Source organism: Panthera pardus, unplaced genomic scaffold, assembly GCF_024362965.1.
Source record: "Panthera pardus isolate Hobbes unplaced genomic scaffold, ASM2436296v1 HiC_scaffold_21, whole genome shotgun sequence".
NCBI lineage: Eukaryota > Metazoa > Chordata > Mammalia > Carnivora > Felidae > Panthera > Panthera pardus.
This window is the reverse complement of record NW_026526777.1, coordinates 36713020-36739765: the sequence shown is the minus strand read 5'-3', so window position 1 is coordinate 36739765 and position 26746 is coordinate 36713020. Positions and strand designations below refer to the sequence as shown.

The 26746-nt window shown below is 49.6% G+C and overlaps 1 protein-coding gene and 1 pseudogene across 3 annotated transcripts in view; one reads left to right on the top strand and one right to left on the bottom strand.

Annotated features, from left to right (window-relative positions):
• Positions 1 to 26746, top strand: part of KCNH1 (potassium voltage-gated channel subfamily H member 1) — a 387829-nt gene that overhangs the window by 342441 nt on the left and 18642 nt on the right. The gene's annotated exons all lie outside the window — the stretch shown is intronic.
• LOC109254953 (methyltransferase-like 26) lies at positions 13274 to 13712 on the bottom strand (annotated as a pseudogene).

Sequence of the window (26746 nt, the reverse complement as noted above, 5' to 3'; positions counted from 1 at the left end):
ATGAATGAATAAATGGATGAATTGAGACCTAATTCATGAATTATGCTGCACATATGAACCCCTGTAATAAACATGTATATTCTGACCCCTGGTATGGATGCGGCAAGCTCAGTACATGTGTAATTGCATTTAGTCCTTGGTGGCCCATTTCACTGACGAGTTTTGAGTTGAGCAATTTGCATAAAGTCACATGGCCAGTAAGCAGCAGAGGCCTCCAAAACTAAGTAAAGGGAAAAAAAAAACAGAGAGGAAAAAATATTTAACAAGCACAATCCCAGGATGGGTTTTATTATAAACCCTTTCACCTACCTTATAACATTCATACTTTATAAAATTGGGCAATAAATAGGGGAGCATGGGAGGCTTAGTCAGTTAAGTGTCTGATTCTTGATTTCGGCTCAGATTGTGATCTCATGGTTCATGGGTTCGTGAGTTCTAGCTCCAAGTCAGGCTCTGTGCTGACAGTGCAGAGCCTGCTTGAGATTCGCTCTCTCCCTCTGTCTCTGCTCCTCCCCCACTCCTGCACACACACACACACACACACACACACACTCTCTCTCTCTCTCTCTCTCTCTCTCACAAAATAAATAAACTTAAAAAAAATTGGGCAAGTTAGGTTTTACTCTCCTTATGGACAATTGTAGAAACAGCTTCAGAGAAGTTAAGTGATGTGCCCTCGGCCATTAGCCACACACACAGCCATGCACGCCACCATTAACCATTACACAAAGACTTGGAATTACATCCACTTGCCACAGCCAGAGCTCTTTCTGTGACCTTCATGCCCCGCCCTCCACACCTTAGACAAGACAAGGCCTCTCTGTCACTTGCTTCTCACAGTGGAAGCAGTGCATGCAGTATAGGTCAGTAGGTTGAAGAAAAATATCAATACTCACACCCTTTGGTTAGGGAAAACTTGAGAAGCCACCCTCCTGAGTGGCAGGAGAATGTGTGAGTCCTTCTAGGTTGTGGAGGCTCTTGGCACTGGGGCCTGATTTGTTGATGCTGAATTCCTGCTAACTTCACTCAGCTCAGAGCTGCCTCGGTCCTGAATGAAATTAACTGCTGTGTATCTGACTTCTGAACTTACCATTTCATGAAAATAAATGATCTTTAATACAACACAAGGAGATGTATTATTGATTACTGCCTATGTTGACTGGGACTGGGCTGTACCCTGAAAATACAGACACGAATAAGTTAGGCCAGGGGGAAAGGCAAAAAAGTCTATGCCAGAAGGAAAAATGAAATAAGTGCTAAGTTAAATCACATGTCATGTGCTATGGGAACAATTAATTCAGGCTGACAATGTATTGGAGGGTTTCCTGGAGGAGGTGGCATTTGAGTTCGACAGTGAAGAATGAGGACATCTCTGGGCAGCGAATGAAGGATTGGGTATTGCAGGCTGAGAAAATAGAAAAGGTAACCAGAAGGTCTGTTCTTTTCCACAACCACTTCCCTAGCTCTCCACACCTCTGGGCAAAAATTCACCACCCAAAGCCAAACTCAATTAAAAATGCAAATCTCTTTCTTTATGGAGAGCAGGAGTGGGATCACAGCTTGATACATATTTTATCCCCAGAGCCTACAGGTCAGGGCAATTAGAAGATGCTCATTTAATATTTATGGAAGAAAGGAGAGAGCCAACGACATTCCTCCAGGCCAGAGTTAAACCACATCTTTCATGCTGAATGCATTATTTGGACACTTAATGATCTCTTTGTGAGGCACTGGGCACTCCCAGTTGTGTCTGATCATATTGCCATCTTTGCTTTGGCCTCTAGGAGACTCAGAACCAGATTGGCATGTTAAAACCTTCCAGTCAGCTTTTAACTGCATCTCATTTATTACCTTATTTTCCTCTGTTCTCATCTATTTGCTAATGTTATCATTTATCTTGTGGGTTGTATGCAGTCTAAAGAAAGTGTATTTGAGTCCATTGGTTTTTGAACCAAGATGGAGAAATCATTTTTAAAGGTGAATAAATTGGCAAACACAAGAGCGAACCCAAACTAAAGGAATGTTGCCCACACAATAACACCCCCCTGATAGAGAAGGTGGGGTGAGAGGATGCGCAATTAGTTATCTGAACAAGTGTCAGGGGAGCCAGGCAGAAGGGAAGGCCACTGGCAGGATGGGAGGAAGGACACAACTGTTCACAGCCTCTTCAAGCCCTTGGCCCTGGGCCTAAGGTTCACAGGCTAGAATCCCAGGGCCCTGTGAGGGTCATAGAGAACAAACGCTTCAAGAAAACAAAGATACGAAGCTGTTAGAACTGCAGCAGTTTTGGCATTGCCTCCTGCTTCCTTAAGCCTTGGTGTGGGAGGAATGGACAGCCAAGGTGGCCAAGAGAAAAATCAAAACAAAATAGATCCAGGATCAAAGTTTCCCTTGCCGTACCGCAAAGGGTAGACCAGGCCAAACAGATCTAGAAATAACAGTAAGACATATATTCATTATCTTCCTCTCTTCCTCTCTCTCTCTCTCTCTCTCTCTCTCTCTCTCTGCCTCTCTCCCCTTCTCCTCCCTCTTCTTCTTCTTTGCATCCCCCTCCTCCCCCTCCCTCTCTTTACCTTCCCCCTCCTGCCCACCTTCTTCCTCCTCCTCCTCTTTCTCCTTCTTCCTCCTGTTATGAAGTTCCAGGTAGGCCTGGGCTCTCTTTCAAGTTTCTCTCTCAGCCCTTAGCCAGTCAAACTTCTTTCAAGTATCAGGAGGTATCAGGAAACAGCTCCTGAAGAGGTATTGATTTGATGTGAAAATTTCACATGGGCTGAACGCCCCTGGCCTTGGTTTTACATTTAGCTCATGGAAGTGCTATTTTTGTGAGTTGTAGTCTTTTAAAAAAATTTTTTCAGTTTGTTTATTTTGAGAAAGAGAGAGTGTGAGCAGGGGAGGGATAGAGAGAGAGGGAGAGCATCCCAAACAGGTTCTGTGCTGTGCTGTCAGCACAAAGCCCAAAGTGGCGCTCAAACTCATGAACTGTGAGATCATGACCTGAGCCAAAATCAACAGTCAGACGCTTAACTGACTGAGCCACCCAGGTGCCCCAAATTGTGAGTTGTAGTCTTAAGGACAAGCAAATATTGTTCATAGTTGACATAGCATGACCATGTTCCTTTCATGGTTGCTGGAGACTTAACATTGCTGGTTTGAATGGTGGAGTTTTCTTGTGCCTGCTTCATGCTGGTTTGTGCTCTTTGCTAGACTTCATGGTGTTCCAGGGACGAGCTTTGAGCTCAGAGAGTAGACTCCTGGCTCACTGTTAGGGGTGGGTCCAGTGGGCTTTGAGTCCCGTTGGGGCCCACGGTGGTCCTGAGAAGCTGTCCTTCTGCCCTGATGGACAACATTTGTGGGGACGCTTTCTAGGCTAGGGGCCCAGGGGCTTCCTCTGGAAAAACTTACTTGGCCTCTGAAAGTCACAAATGCCCCATTTGTGGCCTTGGTCTTGCACTCCTTCACAGTTGTTTATCCTTCCCCTACTGGGTGCTGGCCCTAAAGGTTCGGTGTGAGCAAGGCAGGCAAAGGTCCTGCCTGTCCAGATGACAAGTTGGTGAGGACCTCAGACGAGTACATCACCCTGGAACTTAAGGAGGGCCCTGATGAGTATTACCAGATGATAAAGATGACATAACAGACAGTCACCCAACCCAGGTGTAGGATGAATCTAGAGGAGGTGCCATCTGAGCTGAGACCTGAGGGAAGAGTAGGGGCTGGCTAGGCAAAGCAGAGGAGGAAAGGCCTCAGGAGGAGGCTGAGGTTTCTCTCAGACAGAGGAACAGCATGAAGGCATCTCAGAGGCCACAGCATCTGGCATGGTTGGGAATCTTTGAGAGCAGTATAGAAAGGGCCAAGTGAGATATGAGCCAGGTTCTGTAGGCCTAGGGTTACAGCTAATGTGCTCCATCAGGCCAAGTCCTGGGAATGGGAGTTCAATTTAGGGACATGAAAGGGAACCACCAGGCCTGGGCCCCTGAAGAGGGGACCTCCACCAGCCCCCCGCAAAGCTCCACAAGACTCCAAGACATTTACATACATCTTAGCAGGTCTCCAGTGTGATTGCCCAGCAAGATTTCTGACATGCAAGTATGATTGCATTTGTATCAGCCATGGTGTCTGGCCTCCTCTCCCTCCCCCATGGAGGGACTGGGGCTGGCCAGCCCCCAAAGAAACAATGCTTAAGGCTAGCTTGGCTAAGAGTGGACCAGGGGTGAGTTCCATGGGCCAGAAATTAGAGGAGCCAAAAGAAAGGGGGGATTCTGGGGCCAGAAAGGCATACTGAGCCAGAACCTCCACAGGACAGCAGAATCCAGAAGCTAGATACACAGCACGAGGCAGCATGAGGCCAGTGGTTAGAGCCAGTACTTTGAAGGGAAGCAGGTTAGAATCATGGATCAGAGGGCAGGGGCCTCATGATATGTCCCCTGACTGGTGAGGATGGGCTGGCCTGGATTATAGGGTGTAAAAATACTTCCCCCTCTAAGTTGGTCTAACTCTTTGGTTGGGTCTTTTGACCTCCTTTATTTGAACATGGGATCATTGAGGGAAGTGTTTGTGCAAAGCAGCAGCTGTGACAAAAGGACCCGTGTTTGAGGATAGGCAGATCTGATTATGAATCCCAGCCCTGCCACTTACTAGTCTGGTGGTGTTAGGTTAATGACTTAACTTCTCTAGCTTCATCTTCCTATTTTGTAAAATGGGGATAAGGATAAGGGTGCTCAGGAGGTCTAATTGCCATAGTGATTGTACAGTATGGATTTTATTGTCTCCTTGTGTGATGCTTCTCCTATGCTTCTCCTATGCCACCCAGACAGGCAAGTCTCTCTCCAGCCCTGTATGGGAAGGCTGCTAGGCTGGGGGGAACCCAGGCACCATGTCCGCACAGCAGTCAGATCTATTTATACATTATCTATCCATCTGTCACTCTATCTATTTATCTATCATCTGCCTACCCATTTATCCATCCATCCATCCATCATCGATCTGTATGCCTATGTATCTGTCATCCATCCATCCATCCATCCATCCATCCATCTATCCATCAATCTACTCACCCATCATCTATCTATCCATATATTGATCTATCCGTCCATCTATCACAACCTGTCTGTCTACCTACCCATCCATCCATCCATCCATCCATCCATGCATCCATCTATCCATCCATCCATCATCTATTTGTCCATCTGTAAATCTCTCCATCCATCCATCACTACCTATCTACCCATCCATCCCTCCATCCATCCATCCATCCATCTGTAGCTTTTTTAATATATGTTTCTTAAACTAATAGGAGCCTGACTCTTGGTTAACTTAGCTTCATGATATCACCACCAGCACAGGTAGTCTGTCTCAGGTCTCTATGTTCATTTTCTCAGGGTGCCATTATAAAGTACCACAGCTTGGGTGACTTAAAGAACAGAAATGTATTGTCTCACTGTCTTGGAGGCAAGAAGTCCGAGATTAAGCTGTCAGTGGGGCTGGTGCCTTCTGAGGGCTGTGAGGGAGAAAGTGTTGCAGGCCTCTCTCCTGGTTTTGATGGTTCGTGGAATTCTTTGGTGTTCCTTGGCTTCTGCTGCGTCACCCTGATCTCTGCCTTATCCTCATATGGCATTCTCCCTGTGTTCATATCTATCTCTGTGTCCAAATGTCCCCTTTTTATAAGGACACCTGTCATATTGGATTAGGGGCCCACTCTACTCCAGCATGATCTCATCTTGACTAATTACATCTGCTGCCATCCTGCTTCCAAACAAGGCCACATTCTGAGGTACAAAGTGGTAGGACTTAGGCAGATGCATCTTTCAGGACACGATTCAACCCAGAACAGTCTCCCACTCTTTTCTCCAGCTGCCTGTGCACTTGTAAGATGGCTGTGTAGGATCATGGCCACAACGAGGTGGGGTGTGGGATATTTGAGTCAAATGAGCTGCTAGAATTTGAATCTACAACCTTGACTTGGCAGGACTCACAAAGTGGATGCACCTTATCATTGTGGGTTATTTACACCTTTATTCCCCATGTATAAAAGCATGAGAAGTACCAGAATATCTTTAGTCCACACACCCCTGCCAGGCACTACTCCAGCCCCTGGCCGTGGGCCTCAAATACAAATTCCTCCTCCACCCTCATCCTCCCTCCTGGGTGACTGAGAATCGTGATGGTGGGAGGCGTTTGGAGACTAACATAGCCAGACAGAGACTTTCCATTTTGGAATTAGGAATCTAAGTGTTGCAATAGGACCAGAGGTTCTAACTTTGCAGGAAACCTTCGCAGAAGCAAATGTGACCCAGTTCAGACTCCCCCCTGATTTCAGACTGTGTCTGGGTGAGTGCCTGGGAGAATGGGAGGTAACCCTTCTCCCTTGGTGGATTGGTCCAGTAATTGCCGGAGTGAAAGAGCTGCGCATAGTCCGAGAGCGGCCAGCATATTTCAATGGTCAGTTCATGGAGGCTGTAACTATGAAAGTTGCTTATGAGATGTAACTGTGTAAATGGAAGCTCTAGGGATGGTCACTGTGTCATTAAACATGCAGGCACAGAAGAGATGTTCCATTTCGGGGGCTCAGGATTCCCAGGGGTAGTTTCTGAGTGGAGGAAGCCTCTCCAGTCCTCACACGGGATGCCTCCTCTGGGTTTGCTGCTGGGGACAGAGGCCTTTGGACTGTGCCTCACGGCAAGGGCATGGCTGTGCAACTCCTATCAGCTCCAGGGTAACTGTGGTCTCCGTGTCAACTCTTCGGAGCACATAGCTGGCCGAATGCCTTCTCATGTCACCATACACGCAGAGCCCACCTCCTGAGTGCCGTGTTGGTTAGGGAGGCCCTTCTCTTGGATTCCAGCCAGCCACAGCTCCCCCCACCCCCCTCCAACCTTTTCCAACTCCACCCTCCTCTCAAGAGCCCCGCTCTTTCTCCAAAGGGCCACAGCGAACCTTTGGGTCCTTCCAAGGGAGCAGATGCCTGATTTTTTCCAGTCTTGAGAAGAGAATACCTGACTCTTGGACACTAATCTGCCTTTTTCCTGATGCCAGCTACCACCCAATGCATACATTTGATATAAATGATTTACTGAGGGGAAAAAACAAAAACTTCCACCTAGGTGAGCAGGAAAAGGAGTGAAACAAGGGAGGGAAACTGAAGAAACCTACCTGCCACCCTCGTGTATCTTTTCACGTGTGTGTATAGAATGTCGTGTTCATTCAGTCAGGAGACGCTGGGCTCCTGCTGTGTGCCAAGGACTGTGCTTAGCCCTGAGGGGGTTGTGCAAATGAATCAGACACGAATCCTGCCCTGATGGATTTTGGGGGGAGCTCAGATATTTGCATAAGAGAGTAATTTCAGGGCAGAAAGCGTTGTTTATTATTAGAGCAGAATGGAGATCGTGCTGTGTTTGGATCTGGCTGGGAGACTCAAGGAAGGCTTCCTGGAAGAAGTGGCATTGCAGGCCTTTGCAGAAGAGGTGGGATTTGAACCAGTGGAAATGGGCATGGGGGAAGGGAGAGCAGTCCAGCATGAAGGCGGCATGGGTCGCTCTGGAGTTGGGGTGGAGGATGGGCATGAGGCATTCAGCGTCCTTCTCCGTCTAGAGAGTAAGGCAGCTCAGGGCTGTCGCAAACACACGTGATGCTCCAGGCCCCGTGTTGCATTTGTGCATCTGTGCTACATGCTGTCGTGTCTGTGTTCTCATTCAGCGTCCAGTCTCGTCATGTACCTGAATTACACACCTGGATCATAGCTTGAGCACACCTCCCAGTGGGTGGCGGACCAGGAAAGGAGGACTTGTTTGTAGTTCTGTGAAAACTTTCTGCCTGAATGGATTCATGTGACATTTCAAGGGAGCACAGGGAAGGCCCTTTTTATTTGTTCTGTCCCTGGGACCAGACACATTGATAGCTCTTTTATAGGCTCTGCAGGGGAGGGAATGGCCTGGCTGTAGGAGTTTCATCTTTGTTAGCTTGAAGGGGCTTTTTAGAAAATGCCCCCGCAGACAGGCCACATCTGGAGCCAGCAGCCTGCCCCTGGGCTGGGGCATTAAACCTACAATCTGATGAAGACAGTCAATTCTCCCCCTGTGCGGCCAGCTGGTTTCCCGGCTGAACACTCACACCTAAACTCCGCTGCCAAGAGGGCGGATCCGGCAGCCACTTTATTGACCATATGAAAAACAGGGTGGGGGAGTGGAGCAGAGCCGGGCTTGGGTTTTACTGCCAGTAATTGCTTGTGCTGTCCCTGTCCTTGAACAGTTCTTGATGTAAATAGCTGTCTCTGGGAGCAGAGTCTGGGTCAAGCCGGGGTAAATGCCTGCCTGCCTCATTATGGGCAGACTCTCCGTGTGCCTGGCAGGGGCAAAGGCCTTGTACTTCTCAGTGCTGGGGGCGCGGGGACAGACGCCTCACTTCAGAGCTGGGGTGGGGGCTCTGCCCAGCCACCGATTACCTGGCACCCCCTCCCACCACTTCTGGGCTTGGCTGCCTTGCCCACGCCTACCAGAGTCGTCTCAGATATTGGTCAAGAAATAAGGTATATGGGGGTGCCTGGTTGGCTCAGTTGGTTAAGGGACTGACTCTTGATTTCTGCTTGGGTCATGATCTCATGGCTCAGGGGACGGAGCCTGTACCTGGCTCTGTGCCAACAGCACGTGGGATGGCTGACCGCGGCTTGGGATTCTCTCTCTCCATCTCTCTCTTCCCCTACCCCCCCTCTTTCAAAATAAATAAAAATTAAAAAAAAAAAAGAGCATCTGGGTGGTTTGGTTAAGTATCCAACTTCTGGTTTTGGCTCAGGTCATGATCCGAGGGTCTTCAGATCCAGCCCCAGTCCAGCTTGGGATTCTCTCTTCCTCTCTCTTTGCCCCTCCCCTGCTCACTCTCTCTCTCTCTCAAATAAATAAACATTAAAAAAAAAAAAAGAAAAATGTATATGGAAAACTGACCTCAGTGCCTTCTTATACCTGTCCCAGCACACAGTCCCTGCCCCCCACCTCAACACCTGCTGCTTTCCTGGATCGTGAATTCCCAGAGAGAAGGCACTTCCTGCCCCTCCTTCTGTGTGGTGCCCGACATAACTTGGGTGCAGTATGTGTTCATCAAACGTGAGGTGAGAGAGAACCTGGGAAATGCTAGTCAGGGACCTCCTCAGCGCTCACTCTTCCACTTAGCGCTGACATGTTTTTGAGCCTTAGTTTCCTCATCTGCAAAATGAAAATAACAGGATCCACTTGGGTGGCATGGTGAGCATTAGCCAGTATGCTTCGTAAAAATTGCTAGGAAGTGCTTTTATTGCCTTCCATCTACTTGCTAAAAGATACAGTCTGAGACACAGAAGAACTGCTGGTCCCGAGGTCAGGCCACCATTTCCTGGCTGTAAGGCCTAAAGGACGTCCCTACCCCTCGGTGGGCCTCAGTTTCCTCATCTATAACACCACGGAGTTAAGAAAAATGGCATGTGAGGTCCTTTCTAGCCCTATTTGTGGTTCTAATTAAATCATTAAGCGCCTGTCACCCACATCCTGAGTCACCAGTCACGGCGCACATAATCCCAAATAGTGGCTAAAGCAAAGGTCATTTTTATTTGATTTTCAAACGCTTTGCTTATTTTGTGGTAGATTGTACCCTCCATGCTGCATTTTGCTTCTGCCAATACTGAAGGTTGTTTGCATCTCGTGATGCACAGCACTCTTGCATCTCTTGAGCACAGCGAAGGTTGTGGACAGGGAAGGGGTGACAGCATGCCCTCAGGGGACAGAGGTCAGGCCCTCTGGCCCATTGAGTCTGGAAGAGGCCCTTCCCCCACCCCCTCCTATATTGCTTTGTGGAAGAGGGGAGATTTCGGGATGAGTGAAAATAGGGACCGTGAGGAGCAGAATTAATTGCCAAAAGGACAGGATCTGCGGTTCAACTTTCTATGTCTGAATCTCCACTATACCACCTACCGTTCCGGGTCTCAGTTTCCTTATCCGTAAAATGGGGCTGGTGGTGATGGTATCTACCTCAGGGCTGTTGTGAGGATTAAATAAAACACAACACTCGAAGAGTAGGTGACACATCACCTGGCAGTAATGCTGTTGTTGATTATGCTTACGGCTGGGGGGCATTGTTTAGGGGAGGCATGGCGTAGGTGCAGACTGGGATTGGAATTGGGGGGCCCAGACACTGGGGAGAGATGCAGTATGACCTGGGAGGGAGGGAGGAAGGGGGAAGGATGGCTGACCATAACAGGTGGGTGTGGGCCGGGAGGAGGACCCTGGCTCAGAACAACGGGTGAGGGGGTCCCCAGAAGGAGGATGACCAAGGAAGGGAGACCATGAGGCCTCTGAGGTCTGTCTTCTGAGCACTTTCCTTCGATTATATCTTCTAAGCAGTCATATCAGGTGGTTTTAGCCTTTTGTTGTCGTTGTTATAAAAATTGCAGCCAAATGGGGTCTGTGTCTGGGCCAGCCAGGGTCCCCCAGAAACCCCACCAGCCGAGAGGGACTAGAACTTGGCTCTCCAGCCCCAAGACTGTGTCACTGCCACTCTGATGCTGATGCTTGGCTACCCAAAAATCACACACCTCAGGAAATTTATTTTCTCTGTCTGACCTGAGACCTCCTTGCATTTCTTGAGGAGAAGGTTAAACCCCCAGGGAAGAGAGATTTCATGAGTCCTGTAATTCTTCTCCACCAGCCTCGTCAGCTCCTCAGGTACAAGCTGCGGGAGAGCTCAGGTCTGAAGACTTAGAAGGAAGTATGTTTCCACCAGGGGCCTGAGCTGACAGTTCCTTTCCCCTGGAGAGGCTGGCAGGCCTTGCCTATTCAGGGACTTCTCAGCAGGCGCCCTCGGCTTGTCCCTCCACCCTGGCCTGGCAGGGAGGCCTTGGAGGGGAGACGTGATGAAGTCTATGGCTTTCTCCAACATTCTCCGTGCCAGTGAGATAGATGAGTTCTCGTCTCCAGAGCACACACTGCCCCACCTCCCTGCCTCCCCCCCACTTCCCTCCCGCCTGCCTGGGAACACTCAGAGCCCCTATCCACCTACTCACAACCCTCAGACCCCTGCTGACCAGAGAGGGAGAGAGAGCTTGAGTTTGCAGCCTGGCCAGGAGAAGGCTTCTGGATGAGTCATTTGCTGTCCTTGACTTTGCAAAGCATGTACAGAAGAACGGACAGTAACCAGCTGTTCTCCATGCCTGTGAAGGAATGAGCAAGTGAAATTGGGTTTAAATAAAAGCAGACACAACTATATGTGTGTATGTAAAATTGACCATCAGATGATGAACTACAGAATTGACTCTGTGGACCTTCCAGAAGGAGAATAGCATTTGGGGTTGGAAGAGCCAGGGACCTTGCATCTCCCAGCCTGTGCCTTCATTTGTACAAAATAAGAATACTTTGCCCCACATAGGCTGCAGGGCCGCTATGACCCCAAAGGAGATAGCATGTGTCCCAGCTTTCTGTCAACCATGAACGCAACAAATGTCAGTTGTCATGCTGTTAATAATGCCAGGCATAATGGTTGCTTGCATTGAGAATGGTTTAGAAGGTCACTGACCTGAAGACAGAAGACTGGGCCAGGTGAGCCCTTGGGGTCCCTCTGATTCTAGCATCACTCTCTGTGTCCCTCTGCCTTTGTTATCAGAGGAGATGGGGCTGCTGGGAAACAAAGGAGGAAATGAGAGCGTCTGGTGGAAAGGGCCTGAGGTATCTAATCTTTGGGGCTTAGAGACTGTGATTGAAAATGGCCAGGGCATCAAGATTCCTCCTATCTAGACATCAGTGCTCCTCGGCCCCTCCCTTCCCTCAGACTTTCCAGCAGGAGACAGGAAGGGCCCCTGCCATTCAGACATGTCCTCAGGTGGTACCAGAAGCTTCCCCCATCCTTGATCCAGGGAGATTGCATTGTGGTGTCTGCCCTGGTCCAGGCACCTTTCCCTGACCAGGCGTTTCTTCCTGGGCATTGGCAATTGGCAGTGTTAGTGATCGCAGAGTAATGTGCCTCATCCATCAGAGGGGCCGTCTGCTGATGGGGTGCCCTCTGTACTCCAACCCCGGAGTCCCAGCTCTGCACACAGACCTGGTGTCTGAATTCCTGTCATTCATCCTAGCCACTGGCCTCTGCCCTCCTGCTTGGGGACTGGGTCATTCCACAGCAAAATAAGAAACTAGGAGCACAAACCCAAGATTACAGGTGTAGCCTAAGAATGGACCTTTATATTTTAAAATCAGGTATTTAGTGAGCACATGCTATGTGTCCTGCACTGTGCCTGGATCTGAGAGCAACACAGAAATGTGAGACATCGTCTCCGTCCTTGGAGATCCCGCAGGAGAGTAGGAAGACAGCATTTATTCCTGACTTCTGTAGAAGCTTCAGTGAAGAAAAACATAATGATGTGATCAAATATATCTTAGTAATGTTAATAAGCAGTGTTTATTAAGTGTGCAGTAGGTATGTGTTAGGCACTTTACATGTATTCTTTCTTTTCATCCTATAATAATCCTATAAAGTATGTGGGCATTGTTATTAGCTCTATTTTACAGATAAGGAAACTGATATTCAAAGACATTACAAAAACTTGCCAGACATGGATGAGAATGCTTGTTTCCCACACCCTTATCAACAAAGCAGATTGTCAAACTTCAGGATTTTTGCCTGAGAGTTGAAAAAACAGTACCTCATGGTAGCTTAAATTTGCACTTCTGTTATAATGACTGACATGTGGCTTTTCTTCATATGCTTTATAGTCATTTAGATTTTCCTCTTCTGTGACCTCTTTTCATATCCTTGTCCATTCTAAAAATTGGAATGTTTTTTTTCTGATCAATTTCTAGAAGCTCCTTTTTGTTTATATAAATACAGATAAATATCTTCCCATTTTGTCATTTGTCTTTTAATCTTGAATATGTTGTCTTTACAGAATTTTTTGTATATAACCAAAAATTTATTTTTGGAATAAATCCAGCTTCTGGATTCCAGATTAGTTAAGAAGGGCTTCCTGTGGTCTCTTTAGGTAATAAATTGTAATAAATATGGGGGATTGGACATTGGTATCTATTTCTCATTTCTCCTTGAAAACCCAATGAAATGATAGTAGAGGTTTTGTTTTGTTTTGTTTTGTTTTGTTTTGCAGTAGGAAACATTTTATTCCCAGGTGCTAAGCAGCCCCATGGCCACCAGCCAAGAGCATCTAGACTGGGCAAGGCCAGTCCTCATGGCCCAGCCCTGGGAAACAGGGACTGGCAGTCTGGGTTTGTTCCAGAAGGGTTTTGGCAGAGACAGAAGCATGCGGGACAAGGAGGGGTTACTCCTTCCGGAATCTCAGGCACTTGTTAGCTGGCATGTCCACCGTCTTCTCCAGGAGCAGGCCACTGGCTTGGCCCAGGTCCTCCAGGAGGACTGTGTCTGAAGTCCCTACTCCAGGCTCCTGCATCTAAGGGCTAGTTCAGAATCTTCGTTACTTTGTGGAGTGATCTTCCAGTTGGTTTCATAGGGCCAGTAGGTGATCAGCGGCACCATGGGTTTCAGCAGGTGCCCTGCTGCTCTGAAGAGCCCCTTGGTGCAGTTCGGGGGGCTAATGTGGATCACACTGATGCCAAGCAGCAGGTCCAGTGACCGTGGCAGGATCCCGCCCCATTTCTCCCAATCCCGGGTCATGTCCAGGCATAATAGGGCCATCACGTGGGATGGCCCTGAGCCTGAGTGGTGGCAGAGGTTCTGCTGTCCAGGCAGCGCTGGTCCATGGCTGCCACTCGGTGTGGGGGTGGGGGGGAGGCCTGCGCGAAGTGAACCCTGAGCTGGTCAGGGCCCAAGGCCACCTTGTGCCCATGGACACCACACACGCACAGGATGGGCTCCTGTTCCTCTTGGCAGCCGCTGTCACCAGCAGTGCAGCCGGCCTGCCAGGAGCGTAGTCGGACCTAGTGAAATGTGTGTGTGTGTGTGTGTGTGTGTGTGTGTGTGTGTGTGTGTGTTTTAAAGATAGAAACCTACAAGGACAAATAAATTGAGAGAAGAGAAAGTAGCAGATAAGTAGTTTCAACAGATTTTTTTGCAGATGGAAGGTGGATGGAGGAATGGTAAATGCTGTAGGAAAGTGAAGAAACCCACAGCCCAGATGCAAACATGCAAGGATGAAAAAGGAACCTTCTCTTTCTCTCAAAACTCAAGGAAAACTCTGGCCTTAGGGAGGGGGAAGAAAGGGATACAGCAGCTAAAACTAGGAATGGGGGGTGGTGGTTTAAAGTTTTGATCTGATGTCTAAGATCTCTACCTCAGGCAGCCAGGTGACTCCAGAGCTAATGCAGGGATCAAACGAAGGACATAAAATGTATGTATCCCTGAAATAAAGTAGGATTCTATAAAAGAAATAATCAAAATATGAGCAAGAACTTTTGCACCTTAAAACACAGGGCAGCAGAAAATTTAAAACATAATAATTTTGGAAGATAAAATCAAAGAAATCTCTCAAAAGGTAAAAAGACAAAAAGAAAAAAGGGGGAGGGGTGATAAAATTGAAACATCAGTCCTACATTTTGGTTCATAGGAGTTCCAGAAAGAAAGAAGATAAAAATTGAGGAGAGAAAAGCTGTCAAAGAAGATAATGTAAGGACCCTTTTCAGAGTTGAAGAGCAAAAATCCTCAGGTTGCCAGTCATCAAGTGTCCAGCTCTTTGAATAAAGAAAACTCACATAAAAGCATATCATTGGGAAATCCCGGAGCTTCAGGGGGTTAAAAATAAAAGGCCTAAAAACTTCCAAAGGATGTTTGGGGCGCCTGGGTGGCTCAGTTGGTTGAGCGTCAGACTTTGGTTCAGGTCATGATCACACCGTTCATGAGTTCAAGCCCCGTGTCAGGCTCTGTGCTGACAGCTCAGAGCCTGGAGCCTGCTTCAGATTCTGTGTCTCCCTCTCTCTCTGTCCCTCCCCTGCTCATGCTCTCTCTCTCTCTCTCTCTCAAAAATAAATAAACATTAAAAAAAATTAAAACTGTCATAGGGATGTAATTGTTTACATGAAAAAGATTAGGTGTCAGAGTACCTATCTCAATAGTAACACTGACATACTTTCAAAATTCTGTTGGAAAAATATTTCATCCCAGAATTCTGTATCCAAACTATTAGTCAAGAGTGAAGATAAAGACATTTTTAGGAATTCATGGATGCATATTATTTTCAGCGCATTTTTCTTGGGGAACCACTGTAGGGTTTGCTCCTATGAAATGAGAAGGAGACTAAGAGAAAATAGCAGTTGTAGCACAATAGTGGTGGGGGGGGCGGCGAGATCCTGAGCCTGGAAAGCAGCCAGACCAGATGAGAGCAAGGGGACAGAGGGTTCCAGAAATGGTATCTGTAGGGGAGAAAAAGTGGAACTGGTTATTTAGAAATATAGAATATATTATTGGACATAGTATAGAGGTATCAGAATGTATGAAATAGTGAAAGGTTCATGGACAACCAGGCTGATTTTTTTAAAATTGACATAATAATTAACTCCAGGTAAAAAGAAAAGTTGTGTATATAAATATAAATATTTATATTTATATATAAATTTATATTTATTTATTTGTGTATATATAATATATACATTGTGTGCATGTGTGTGTGTGTGTGTGTGTGTGTGCGCATATATACATATCTTGTCCAAGCATAAATTGCAGAGCCAAAATTCAAAGCTGAAGCTGTCTGATCCCAAAGTTGGTGCCTTGCAATCTTATAGGGTAACTGTGTGTAGAGTAACTGTGTGACCTTAGTAAGCCGCCTCCTGGGCTTCAGTTTCCTCACCTATAAAGTAAATAGGCTACACAAGAAAACACAAACCATACATGAAATGATAGAAAAATTTGATCATGTCAAAGTGAAAAATGTTGGTATGACAAAAGAGAGCATAAAAAACGATTAAAAAACAAAACTATGGACTAGGACGGCAGTTAGCAAACTGGCCTGACTCAAATTCGGCCCACCACTTGCTTTTATAAATAAAGTTTTATTGGAACACAGCCACTCCCATTCACTTATGTTTTGTCTGGCTGTTCTTGCACTACAAAGGTGGAGTTGAGCAGTTTTGACAGAGATGGTATCGTGGGCCTCCAAAAGTAGAAAATATTTATGATTTGTCCCTTTACAGAAAAGGTTTGCCAACCCCTAAACTGGGAGATTTTCAAAATGTATGTAAACAGCAAGAAATTAAGACCTAAAATATATAAAGTAAGTTGACAAATCGATATGAAAAAGACAAAAGAGAACACAGGATTAAGGTGGGAAAGAAAGGCAGTAGATGGTGATGTTGATCTCCAGGCAGAGTGCCTCTGAAGGAACCGGGGGTTCCTGGGCACAGATAGTCTCCAGACCCCAGCCTGGGACCTCACACACATGTGGCCACAGAACCCTGGTGAGGGAGTGAGGCTTCCCCTGGGCACTGCCCACCTGCTGCAGGGACTGTGGCAGGGATTTGTGAGTCCTGCCAGCGGGCAGTGGGGAGTCTGCTCCTCGTTTTAAGGACAGCAGTGCTTTGCTCATTCCCTGCTCAGAGCTTCTGTAAGCCTCTCGCTTGTCACTCCCAGTGCCCTTGGGAGAGAGTCTAATTGTTCCAACCATTGTATATAAAAAGATATGTCCTGAGAGCAATACCTTCGGTGGCTTGTTGCTTTCCAATTTGCCTTAATTGGCTCGCGTGTTGGCTGGCTGATTTTCAAGGGGCAGCAGGAAGAGAACTCCTCCTAAGTGGGAGGGGGCACTGGGGCCATCAGCTCCCTGTTCATGCTTTTTCAGCCAATTTAGCTTAATCCTGGGAGCCAGCCACCGAGGAGTGGCTGAGTTCTTGGCAGCTGGGCGGGAGGGAAGCAAAATTAACCTGGGTTTGTGAGCTCATACCTTAGGTTCAAATATGCTCTATTTATCAGCCAAATAAACTCTGAGCATCAGTGCCTACTTACAAAATAAATGATAATAGTTGTAGTCCAAGCACCAAGTACACTCATCTGGTAAGGTTGACATTTTTGTTTTATCCAGGAAAAAAGCATGCATAAAATGTCCATTGGTGAAATAGTTTTGACATGTCATGGCAAGTTGGGAATGGGGTGGGAGGAGCAGAGAGCAGTGCCCGGGAACTTGGGGATCCTGCCAGCGCGGGCAGTGACACTTCCACCACCACCAGGCAGACCACTCTGGTTCCACTTCCCTCCTTTCATTATGCAGTGACTTCCCCGCATACCTGAGGACCAGCCTACTCAGGCCTGAGGGGTTCCATTCCTGCCCCTAAGACAGCTCATTTAAGCTTCTCCTGTTCAGAGTAGGGCTCTGTCTTGGCCATTCTTGGGCTCACAGGACGAAGATGGTCATCTGCCAGGCTTCATCTGGGCAGCTCTGTGTCCACATGCCCACGTCTGAGCTCCTGTGGTCTGGGTGGCGGGACTGCCCTTCCCACTGAATCGGTGACCCAGGGGGGCCACATTCACTGATCATCAGGTGGTGCCATGAGCTGTGTACACCTTAGATCTCATTTAATTCACACACCCACCCTGGGGGGCACATTGCTCTCTCTATACCAGGTACAAGAATGACACAGAGAGACCAGCTTTGGAGAGGAGAAGGTCCACAGCATAGAGACAGAGCGTGCAGGCAGACATCTGGCCTGGAGACTCAAGCTTACCTTCCGTGTGTCTGTTACATAGGCTGGGAGGTGAGAATGGGGAAAGGAAAGTGACTCCCACTTTCAAGTCCCTGTTTTCTTCTCCCTGGTGAGAATCCAGGAGGAGGAAGGGCCTCGAAGGGTCTGCAGGCTGGATGGCAGGCAGGTGCCATAGCCCACAGGCTCCAGTTTCAGACAAGGCTGAGCTCGGCCCCTCTCTCACTGTGTACCCTCTCTCCACCTCAGCCTGCTCATCTGTGTAATGGGATTACAAGAGTGGCCACCCCGTGGGGTTGTTGGGATTCACTGAAATAATGTGTGCAAAGTGTTTAGGACAGCACCTGACGGACAGGGAGAGCACAGCGCCTGGCGGCCACTGTCATTTTCAAATGATTCTGGGCCCCCTCTGTGGGTGCAGCCCTGGCTTGCTCCCTTCCGTGGTTTTGATACTTGAGTGCTCACTTCTCTGCCACGTCTTGTCTGCCCTTTCTCTTGCTGTTTCTTATTTCACCCTCCCTGTGAGGCCCTTCTGCAAGGGCTGCTTCTCTTTCTCTTCTGCCTTCTGTCCATCTTGTCCTGTTTTGTTCTGTCTGTTCCCCTTTTAGGGACTCTGTCCCTCTCAGAAGCCCAGTTCCCCTGGAACAGAGCAGGCATCCTCATGACAATTTCTCCTGCTTCCACCGGATCCCATTGCCCCTTTCTTGCCCCCTGGGGATCTCCATAGCCTTGGGGGGGGGATCAGAACAGACCAGTGGGACCGGTTTTGTTGCACTTTTGCCACCTCTGCCCTGTGTCCCCGAGAAAGCCAGGGATCTTGCAGCGTCCCTGCTTCAAGTCCGTGGGCGAGCATAGGCATGGGATGGAAGGAAAGATGGTCCAAATGTTCAGCTTCTGGGGCAACTCAAATGCCAAAATTGTTCCTGGAGTGAAAGCTTCGTCATAGAAACGCTGAGAAACTGAAGGCCAGATTCTGCAGCCCGACAGCTCAGCCTTCCTTTGTTGTATTGGATTCGGGAGCAATTTCTGCCATCTGTATATGGAAATAAGGAGATACAATCCGTAAGCTGTCTCTCTGAGTGCCATGTGCTTACGATGGTCTCGTGTGAAAAAAGTCACAGAGAGAAGGGGGTGGAAGTGGTATAGCCACTTGATAGGCAGCACAAAGCCCTTAAATGTTGCACTGGCTGCATCCTGGCAGGAAATTGCCTCTCCCAGAGGCACCGATGTGGTTGACCCCACCTGGTGTGGGAGCATGGCTGATGGGACAAGAAGAGGGTGCTTGGCCTTTGGGAGATTGCACGGCCAGGTCCAGCATAGATCCGCAGGCTAGGAGGAGGGCACAGTCCCTCCCTCCATGTGGGTGAGTGGCAGCGGCACGAGTGTGCAGTCTGCTCGGTCAGGCTGGAGCTTTATGTGAGTGTGCAGCTGGGGAGACAAGTTATTGCACTTGCTCCGTAGGAGTGAGGAGTCGTCTGGGATTGAAAACACACATCCCGTGTCTGCACTTGGTAAAAGGGCCTTCTGGGGTTGCAACAGACGTGGGTGGGTGCGTACTCCTGAGGGCTGAATTGCCTTCTCAGCCCTCAGGCTTGGAGCCTGGTCCCACCCGGTAGGGAGGCAGCACTGGGTGTGGGTAACTGACATTGGTCATACTTTACCATTATCTCATTAACCCTCAAGGGTTTCAGTGCTCATCCCGGGATAAGCAAGCGCAAGTAGGTGTCTTGCCCACGTTCCCTGTGTTCAGTCACCAGCAAAGTCCTGTTAGCCCCAGGTGCTCAGCTCTCTCCAGAGCCCTGGAGACCTCCCCAGGGCAGCTTTCTGAGCCCTTCCCAAGGCTCCTTTGCTCTGGAATCTGCAGAGATCCCAGCCCTGGTGGCAGAGCTTGAATATCAGCCAGCTTGGGCTCTGGTCACAGTTCTGTAGACTAATTGAGTAAACAATGAAGGACCTAACCCCTCTGAGCCAGAGTCCTTCATCTTTGAACGAGGGGTAATAATAGTTCCAACCTCATGGGCCTGCAGTTGGGAGTTAGATAAGGCATGTAAATGCTTAGCACTGGAACTGGCTCAGGCGATGGTGTGAGTCACACAGGCCACAGCTGGGCAGGGGGTGATTCATCCAAAGACTGGGTGTTTCTAAGACAGATTTGGGTGAAAATCTGTGTCCTCCTCCCCTGCACAGACCTTGTGCCTACTGTTTTCTGGAAGCTTTAGGAACAACAGATCCTCTGAATGATGGGAATAGACTGAGCAGAGAGGAGGAAAGAAGGGGACCCCCAGTCCTTGTAGCGAAGAGAACCAAGAGAAAATCAAGGCCTTGACGAGCCCTTACAGGCTCCAGAGAGAGGAGCCAAGGTGCTAGTGACACTGGCAAAGGTGACATTAGCCAGGGCCCCCAGCCAGCCCCCACAGGCAGTCTGTGGTAAATAAAACAGACTATGAACACCAGGTGGGAACTCAGTCCTCTCCTTCCCATGCACTGCTCCATTTCAACTTAAACTTTTTCCCCTTTGGCTCCTCTCCCTGCTGCACTGAGGATCCAGTTGGGAAAACAGAAATTACAACCACACTAATTGTTAAGAGAAGATTTAAATCAGGGAATTGGTGTTAAAGGCTGAAAAAGGGAAAAGATGTTAAGGACGCCCAGAGACTAAGAACTAGAAGCAGTAGGGGCGCCTGGGTGGCTGTTGTTTGAGCGCCAGACTTTGGCTCGGGTCATGATCTTACGGTTCATGGGTTCGAGCCCCTCCTCAGACTCTGTGCTGACAGCTCAGAGCCTGGAGCCTGCTTCAGGTTCTGCGTCTCCCTCTCTCTCTGCCCCCCTCCCCTGCTCACACTCTGTCTCTCTCTCTCAAAATTAAACAAACATTAAAAATAATTAAAAACAAAAAGAACTAGAAGCTGCAGCAGCTCTCCCACAGATGGGAACACAGAGAGAGGCATTATCATATCCAAGGAGGCTGGAGGAGGCCTCCGGTTTCCTCGAGGGGCACTCTGTGCTGCTAGTGTTCACACCTCCAAGGAGAGGCGCTGCGTCCCTGGTGCCAAGACATCTGAGACACCCCCCTTGTCTCAGCTTGTCCCCCAGCTCTGGAGCTGGGACCTGATTTGGGGGTGCGCAGGGGGTGAGGAGCGCCACGGAGGTGTGCTCTGACCAGCACGTGCACAGGGGGGCTACTGCTGGTGCCCCGGGGAGCAAGCAGAGCTTGCTTGGGGAACGACACAAGGGGCCTCTGGGGGGTGGGGCTCAACTGACCACTGCTGATCGCACAGGAAGTACAGGAGCTGCGAGCAGGGAGGAGGCTTCTTCCCTCCTCCCCCTGCCTTGCAGTCCTGCCGGGGCCCCTGCCATGGGCAGAACCTAACTAGAAGCCAGCTGCCCAGGGAGCCTGGGAAACGTGGGTGGCCAGCTCCCAGCTCCAGCATCTCCAAACAGAGTATGGAGGGTGGATTTGATGCCGATTATCAATAAGTAAATAACTGAGGCCTACAGCATGCGCCCACACACACGCACACACATACACACACACGCACACGCACCCTGGAGTGTGCTGTCTCCTTTTAGCCTCATGGTGTTCCCCAAGAGATCTAGTAAAGGGTATTATTGCCAAGTGATAAAGACAAAACCAAAGACCAGAGAAGTTCATTGATCTGCCCAAGTCAGACAGTCAATCACCAAATAGTCATGGAATATCCGTAGGATGCCAGGCATTGTTGTAGCTCCGGGGCCACAACAGTGAGCAAGACAGAGCCTGCCTCAGCAAGGACTCTGGTATTGTAGCTGGTGGTGTGGGGATAGTGGGAGTGGGGAGACGATCAAAGCACACTGGAAGACAGGTAGGCACACCAATAATCTTAGGCACCGAAAACAAATGCTGAGCGCAGTGTGAACACGTCAGGTGCTATGGGGGGGCAGGGGTTAGGAGAGGTCGACGCCCCAGGGGATAGAAATAGCAGCTGAATACCAAGAACCCAAGTGCATGGCCAGTGGCCATTCCAAGTCACCCTCACCTCTGCAAACTGGGAGCTGTGCCCCTCCCCCACCCTGCTCCCAGTGGGAAAGTTCTTCGTGCAGAGCAGCGAGTCTGCGGACACCTCTGAGTGGCTGCTGTGGCGAGACCAGGTAAGGGGAGCACAGGGTTTGAGCCGTCGGAGGCAGGGCCGGGACCTCAGCTCAGGAACCAGTGGTTGGCCTCTCCCAGGGGCAGAGTGGTAGTGGCCCAGCCCGTGCCCCAGTCCATGGCTGAGGAAGGGGGCAGTGGCAGCCAGTCCAGCCTCAGCTTGGTAGGGATTGTGAGAATATGATGGAGGCACACGGGGTCTAAACCACCTCATGGACTCATAGGAGAGGAAAGGCAATGGACTGTCACTTCCCAAGGGGAAGTCTCTTTTGTTTTCTTTACATGCGGACCAACCACCTCATGCATATTATCTGTCTGCCCGTATTCAGTAGACACTGCATAAAGACTTTGTGAATGGCTGATCAGAGCTGTCTCCTCATGGAATGAGGTTTTGTAGAGAGTGTCCTCTCTCCTTATGACAGAGCATGAGGCTTAGGGCTACAGCGAGGAATTCAGGTTAGGTATCACGAAGGAAGTCCTGAGCGGGGGGAAGCTCGGCTTGCTCTCTTGACGGGCAGGGGCACTGCCCAACTCCAGGGTTGATTCACGTGGTTTGTCTGGTGTCAGAGAACTGGGCCCCTTTCCAGCTCTGGGATCTGGGGCCTACAGCTGCAGACCCATAGCTGAGTTTCTTCCTAACAGGAGGAGGGGACCTGGCATGGCTGTGCTCCCCACCAGTGTTCCTCCTGCAGGCAGAGGGCTCAGACAGCACAGACATAAATACCAGAGGGCCAGGAAGAGCTATTTTTGTCTTCAGATCCAGTGCCTCAAGGCCTCTGCCCAGGATGGGACTCCGGACTGGGGAGGGGGACCGTGATGCCTGATGCCCAGGAGGGAAACACAGAGCAAAAGAGAGTGGGTGTGGCTGGTGAGGGGCTCTGTGTGTACGCATAGAGCTGGGGTCAGCTCTCCAGACGAGCCCACATGCTTCGTTCAGGGGGCTGTGCTGGCAGCTCCTGAGGGGGCACAGGCATCTGGGGGCTCATCAGAGAGAACTGGCCCCCACTCTGACATTGTCCCAGACCGTGTCCTGCCTCTGCCCACCCTGGTGTGAGCCACTTCACTGTGCAGACAATTCTGATGATACGTCTGTAGTTTAGATGTGACTGAGACGCTGTGGACACCTCACGGAGGGCAGAACTGACGAGCTTCCTTGACGGTAGAACAGCTGCACCCAGTGAGCAGTGGGGCCCCCCTGGACTCCTGGACTCAATGGTGTTGAGATTCAGCATCCTAAAATGGGGGTGTTAACCACACAGTAGAAAATTGTTTATTGAGATGGTCAAACCCTAGAATAATCTAAATAGTGAAATTGTTACAACCATTATTTTACACAACTAGATGATTGCATGAATCTAAGAGCTGTTTGCTCTAGAGCCTAGTGCATGGGACAGTGCAGCTTGCCGGCTGAAGCGGTGAGTGTCCCAGCAACCCAGTCACATGCCACAGACAGTGTGCCACGGATCACGAAAGATGACAGTGATGTCAGAGGCAGCTTTCTAGGAATGTGCAAGTTGTCAGGATTCACAGTTGTTTGTCCATTTTGGTAGAAAACACCTCTTTCTAAGAGTAGGATAACAATTATGCAAATATATGCTTTGTCCCAGAGTCTTTAATCCAGAAAAAATGAAGAGAATGCAGCCAACCAGAAGACGCTGGGGATGGATGAATCTCTCTTTCATTATTGTCCCCTCCGGGTGCTGGGAAGTACACAGTGGAGAGACATGAATCCAGAGGACATCGGGTGTAGATTTACCTGGGTGAATGACTTCTGTGTCCGCCTTGGGAGGCTGTGAGGAGTCACTGATGTGGTCAAAGCAATTAGCCCCAAATCTGGTGCTTTGTTGAATGGCTGGTTGGCATTAGCCACTGTTGGGCTTGAGGGCTCAGATGAGGAAGTGAGGAGAAGCACTGGAAAGAGACTCAGATGCAAGATGGTGGTAGTAAAATGTTGACCCTTCAGTGCCTGCCCTGAGTTGTCCCTTCTCTCATGGGCTCCCCTTGCTGCGGTCTCAGGGCAGACCCTTTCTCCTATTTCCCATTGCCCTTTGCCTCGGGTCAGAAAGCAAAGAGAGTATTCACTCTGTGTCCAGGATGGAAAGAAACAAGGAGACAATGTGAGCAGGATTGTGTGGGATAATATGGCTGAAGGGGCATGGGGAGTGGGCATCTGCTCAGAGAAGTATTTGGTGGGTTTGATGTCTGCAGATTCCAGGTCACCTTCTACTTTTTTAAGTTGTCATGTGGAAGAATGAGACCACATTATGTTAACACAATTTCACAAATCACGATTAGAGTGTCCCAGACAGGAGGGAGGCATTATGGAGGGTGTATTGGAGGCTGAACCCTGGTTCACCGGTCTTAACCCCTTGGTATCTCTGATGCGAGAGGAAGGAGGTCCATTTGGTCGGGCTTTGAGTCTTACCTCCACCATTTGCATGCCCTTAGGTAGTCATTGACCTTTCAAGGCTCAGTTTCTAATTTGGAAAGTGGGGATAATGACTGTGCCCAGCCGCCAGGGTCGCCGTAAGAATGGCACGAGATACCACACGTCTGGCATGCCAGACATTCTCCATCGGCGTCCGCGCTTCCACCGGCACTGCGGCCACAAACACGTCTTTCTCCATTGGTGGCATTTCTCCCTTTTGCCATTGCATGTGCTGTCCCCTGTCTGAAACCTTCACTCAAATTCTTTACCCTTTTTTTTTTTAATTTATTTTTGAGGGAGGGGGGCAGGAGGGGCAGACAGGGAGGAAAAGAGAGAATCCCAGGCAGGCTGTGCGCCTGCACAGACATGATCATGACCTGAGCCGAAACCAAGAGTCGGACGCTTAACCGACTGAGCCACCCAGGCGTCCCCCTGAATTCTTCACCTTTGACACCTGACTACTTCCAGCTCATCCTTCCAGAATCCTCTCAAGGGTCGCCCCCACCAAGAATGATAATACACTTAACTCAGCAACCATTAAATGTCAAACGCTCTTTTTAAGGGTTTTGCTGCTACTGTCCAACTTCACCCTCACGAGAGCCCTGCGAAGCCAGTCATGTCATCTGCTTGCACAGGTGAGGAAGCCAAGGCACAGGGAGCACGACCCCAAGTCTGTCTGATTTCTGGAGCTGGTGCTCAGCCCGTCACTCCGCCCTGACTGCGCCGCCAGTGCCCACCCTCCCCACCACCCTGGCCTCCGCGCCTTCTGTTGAAGCTGTGTTTGCCAGTCTGTCTCCCGACAAGCCGGCACCCCTGGGAGGGCAGAGCCAGGCTTCATTCTCTCTAGCCACAGATGCTGGCAGCACATGGGCTTAGCTCAGTGAGGGATGACTGGCTCTCGTCCTTCTGGAAGCCTCGACCCCTCCCTGAAGCTCAGGGCCTCCCTGTTCTGGGCAGTCCACATGTTCATGCTGCTGTGGAGAGAAAATGCAGCACTTGATTCCATAATGAGCCATTCTGAGGGGGTTAAGAACTGGCCTTTTCAAAAAGCGAAACCCAACCCACCGCCTTATCAAATCAGTCCATCTCCACTTTGTTTTTCCATGTTTTCAGTTTGTAAATGGCCCGGTTTGTCAACCTTCATGTTTCATGCTCTGCCATAAAACCAGGCAGGGCTACTGGTGGAGGGGGCTGGTGGGAGAGGAAATGATGAGGAAGGTCATGTCACCAGGGCCTGGAGGGACCTCAGGGTGGGATCAAAGTGGCTTGGGTCCATGCCAGCATGGGCCCCTGCTCTGGGAGAAGAGGCCTGCCTCCCCTTGTCATGGAGCAGCAATGTGTGTATACCTTGCTGCGTGCCCTGCTTGCAGTCGCCCGGCTCTGTGCCCTCCATTCCAGACAGCAAACCACTTTTTGTCAGATCAAAGGAAGGAGGAGCCAAAAGTGATAGCAGGGCCTATCAGACCCCTTTCAGTCACCCTTCAGGGACCAGGGGCTCCTCGGGTCTCCCTAGGGTCACCCCTCTGCCCCTCCTCAATCCCAGGCAGCACACAGGAGGGCTGAGCCTGGCTGGAAGTGTGGGCTCTGGCAGAGAAGTGCAGGGCGGGGACTGGGGTGCTGTGTGGCCGCACTCCCATGTGAGCAGGCGTGCACAGACGGAGGATGGCAGCGTGGCTGTGACCTCACTAGTCATCAGCCCAAGGGTTCTGAGACCCCAGTCAACAGATCTGGGTCGGGCGGCCTGCATCAGAATCACCTGGGTTCTTGTTGCAAATGCTGGTTTCTGGCTGTGCTGAGGGAAATCCTCACTCAGCAGTTACAGCCTCTCCCGGAGGTTTGAAGCACAACCAGATTTGTGACGTTGATCTGGTCCAGGACCAGACTTACCCAAGTAAGTCTGTAAGTAAGGACCTGACTTAGCCAAGGTCCACAGCAGCTGGTCAGTGGCCGGGTTGGGACCCCTCCAAGCCTGTGTACTTTCTACGGTTTATACATGTTTGGGACTGGGGGCATGTGTCTGAATCTAATAGAAACCAAACTAAATTCCTTTTGGTTTATCTGTAGTTTTCTATGATTCATGCTTAGTCTTTGTTCATTTATGTAAACCACTGAGAATTGACATTATGTGTATATTCTTACTTCCAATCTGAGCTCTTTCAAGTAACTGAGCTTCCACTCGGGTGTCCTCCCCTCATCCTCTGTGCCATCAGGGCTCCAGGTGGTCCATTCCCCTCCCCATTCTGTCTTTCCCCTACTTGTGCGGCTAGGACCCTCTCGCTCTTGCTCAGTGGCCCTGAGGGGACTACTGCTCCCCTGGGCCTGGTCTGGGGCTTGGAAAAGGCTTGGGCTTGAAAGGGGCTGGACCCTCCTTGAATGAAGCCCAGAAGAAGGTCGGTGGCCCTGACTCACCTCCGATTCCAGGGGGATTGCTTTTTCAGACACATCTGAGATAGTGGCTCAGAAAGCCCTACAGCTTGATGACCGGATGTCAATTCAGTTCAGCTCAACAACCGCTTATGAAAGGCCTCCCGGGCCCAAGGCTGTTGCTTGGTGAGCCCCCAGCAGGATGCAGAGATGGATGTGTGAGGCACAGTGGCC